Here is a 4,065-nt window from a genome sequence, read left to right as displayed (position 1 = left end):
GATTTTAACTCAAAGAATTCCTACATAACTGCTGAACAATCCCCTTTAAGATTCAAAATGTCTCACAAATTCCTCCTTATTAAATTCAACACATAGAACACTGCAAAATGCATTAAGCCCTTCAGGAAACACTACTGCATTGTACAACGTATCAAAGCATATTAAAATTTATCTCTATGAGAGTTAAACATAAAACTAGAGCTTGTGAGATGTTAAAATAACGATCTTGTGTTTGGCTAAACACAGGACAGACCCCCTCCCTCTTTCCATGCAACACTGCTACTTTTTGTTCCCATTTCATTGGGAGTCTTTGTTGTTAGAAAGTCTCATGTTTATCTCCTACTGGATTATCTTTTTTGACTTGGCCATGATAAACTCAGTTTTTAAAGATGAATTTTGAATTAATGATGGTGGTGAAAAAATAATACACTGTAGATGTTAAATTAGGTTTAAGTTTGTAATAAACTGTTAACTTTTTTTAAAAAATTAAGTTTTAACAGCTAGTTATCTCTCCTTTATCACATTAACCAGTAACCCCACAAATCAAAGTACCTGGGGAGGAGAAACCTATATTGACTAGTATCTAGTCAACCTATATTTTGTATCTTAGAACTAATTTTCAATAATCTATAAGGAATAAAGCAGGACCAGTCTGCATCTAAAGAATCTGATGTGAGTCATCACTGATTCATTTTCTTTTACCAGCTTCTTGCACCAAAAACACAGTAAATAAATAGTTTGACAAATGAATAATGAAAATTGAGAGGCAGATAGCTGACTGAATCATAATACTGTTGATCCACTGGAAATGATACATTAACCAGAAAACAACTAAAAACCCACATAAGATAAATGTCACATTCTGACAAAAGCACTTTTAAAAAAGAAAATAATAGTGTAAATAAAGGGAGCAACTAAGTAAATAAATCAATGACTGGGTTATAGTAATCAGAATAGTACCTTCCCACAGATGTCCACACGTGGCTTCCCAGATGGCTCAGTGGTAAAGAATCGACATACAATGCAGGAGATGCAGGTACGATCCCTGAGTCAAAATCCCCTGGAGAAGGAAATGGCAACCTACTCCAGTATTCTTGCCTGGGATAAATCCCATGGACAGAGAAGCCTGGTGGGCTACAGTCCATAAGTCACAAAGAGTCAGACACAACTGAGCACGCATGCAGTCACAAAGATGTCCATGTCCTAATCCCAGAGATGTATGAATATGTTACCGCACATGAAACACAATGATTTATTAAGGTAAAGGTCTTAAGAAGGGAAGATGACCTGAATTATCCAGGTGGATCCAAGGTAATCATCAGGATCCCTACAAAAACTGGGTAGGACTGCCAGAATCAGGGAAGAAAATACGGCAATAAAGCAGAAGTCCAAAAGATGGAATTGCTAGCACTGAAGATGGAGGCAAGGCCCACAAGCCGAGGAATGTGGGCAGCCTTAAGACATTAAAGAAAGAAAGGAATACATTTTCCCCTAGAATCTCTAGAAGGAATGCAAGCCTGCTGACACCTGATTATAGCCCAGTGATTTCCAAGTCCCACTTCCCCCTTTCAGAAACACAAGATAAATCTGTGGTAGTCTGTTAGAACAGCGATAGGAAACTGATGCCTTGGGCCAAATATTACTCCTGAATTTCCAAATCTGCTTTCAGTTTAAAGAAGTCATTTTCATTTAAAAATGAGAAGATTGTGAGCAAAAACCACAGAGGAAGATATGATTTTGTCCATCTTAAAGGATACTACTTAATCCAATCAGATGAATATGCAGGAGGGAGACATGTCTCCTATTAAGGGGGAAATCTGTTCATCTATGACTCTTATGTCAAAGTTAATTAAGCTGAAAACGCCATCTTACCACCTGAATGTTTCCTAACTTGCTGTTCAGAATGTGGTGAGCAAACACTTGAGCTTTTCAATTTAGAAATGACGACTTTCTCTCCTCCTTTGTCAGATCCTAGTCAACAAGGAATTTCATAATTAAAAGTAACTCCAAACCTTGAGAGACAGAAAGCCAATGGTCCCAGGTTTCATATAAATATGTAGGTTTTCTTTATGATTCTTTTAAATGAACCTGGTTTTCTCCATTGCATGAGGATGATAAGTATCCTTTTGCACTAATAACCTTTCAATATTATTAACTATGTTTTCTTTTCAGTTCTAAAATAAGTACCTGGTTCCTGGTTAAGAAAAATCTCTGGAGAGGCATGGCTGCTAAATGGTGTTTATTTCTATAAACACAAAATACGTCATTAATCCAGCTTTATCCCAGAGAGGTTAGTTGTTTACATGCATTATGGTGATTTTATTGTATCTTATTAAGGAATAATAGCAAACAAAAGCAACTGCATTAACACAGGCTCGTACTAAAAGGTAATGTTTTTGCTGTTTTAATTAATCACACTCATTTTAGGAGAGAATGAAGCCAGATATGCTTGGTTATGTTTGAGCCCTGAAGAGTGTAAAGAGGATCCCCTCCACTGGCTTTCAGCACAGGGGTGCCAGGCTGCCATGCACGACCATTTCAGAGGCAAAACCAAACATCAGCTGAAAAGAACTGGTCTTTAATGCATATGTATGGGATCTAGAAAAATGGTACTGATGAGCCTATTTGTAGGGCAACAGTGAAGACACAGACAAAGAGAACAGACTCATGGACACAGCGGGGGAAGCAGAGGGTGAGACGACCTGAGAGAACAGCACTGAAGCATTCACATTGCCAAATGTAAAACTGGACAGCCAGCGGGAATTTGCCTTATAAGCAGGGAGCTCAACCTGGTTCTCTGTGACAGCCTAGAGGGGTGGGACGATGTGGGAGGTGGAGGAAAAAAAGGTACTGGTCATCCCTCAAGAGGTTTCCCCAAAACTATGTTCCAAAAAGAGAGCTCCCCAGGGGAAAAAAATGTATATTGAAATAACTGCTACCTTGAGTAATTGGCTAGGTGTGTAGTTGGCCACCTGCCTTGAGGAAGGACCTAATACAGGCACAATTAGCTGTACTCAAGCAGTCCTGTACTTGTGGGTTTGGAGGCACATGTGTAAAATGAGTAGATGCTTTGAAAAGCCATCTCTCAGCAATGAGTGTCTCTCTTCCAACACAGCTCCATGTATTTTAATAACTTCAGTTTCTTTAATGAATGCAGCAGGTATGCAAAGGAGTTGCTTCCTCTACCCCAACACCTGTTGCTTTCTATAAGGATCTTTTGGTGAACAAAGTAGGGAAGGTATTTGCCTGGAAACAGCTAGTCTGATTATTATAAATGTCAGCTTTATTTTCTATGTTACTCTATGAAATCAGATTCTTATTTTTAATAAAGGATTGATTTCTTTTTTTTGCTTTATTCTAACAGCAACAAAACTATGCCATTGGTTTAATGGGATATTTTTATCATCTTAAGTATATTCACAGAAACATTAAGTACCAGTGAATTGTGATGTATTGCAGCCAAAGTGGCATTTGGCTAAATCTAAGGTTTGTAGTTTGTATCTTGTATGTGTGTATATTCAGCCGCTCAGTCATGTCCAACTCTTTGCGACCCTATGTACTATAGTCCACCAGGCTCCTCTGTCCATGGGATTCTCCAGGCAAGAATACTGGAGTTGGTAGCCATTCTCTTCTCCAGGGGATCTTCCAAACCCAGGCATCGAATCCACGTCTCTTGCGTCTCCTGCATTGACAGGTGGATTTTTTACCACTGAGCCACCTGGGGAGCCCAGTTTATATCTTACTTACGGCCCAAGCAAAAGCCAGGGACTCTCCTCAGAATCATAAGTCACCAGATCTGTGTGTGAGTGAAGTGAATCCCCATTGCCTTTCTTAAGTGTTTGGTAAGATGGGGGTAGGGGGGTGAGGGGGAATCTCAAGAATGGATTAGGAAGAACAGTCTAACAGAACTGAACTCAGAAATGATTTTAGTACATTCTTGACATGTGACAAGCACGTCTATAGCACAGCCTATTTATTGACAAGTTCCTATGGAAAAATGTTCAAGAAAAACTGTCAACTACCAGTGGAAAGAAAGTTAGGGCTGGGTGAGATATAGATTGGGGT

This window comes from Bos mutus, chromosome 16 (genome assembly GCF_027580195.1).
Source record: "Bos mutus isolate GX-2022 chromosome 16, NWIPB_WYAK_1.1, whole genome shotgun sequence".
Taxonomy (NCBI): Eukaryota; Metazoa; Chordata; class Mammalia; order Artiodactyla; family Bovidae; genus Bos; species Bos mutus.
This window is presented reverse-complemented; position numbering follows the sequence as displayed.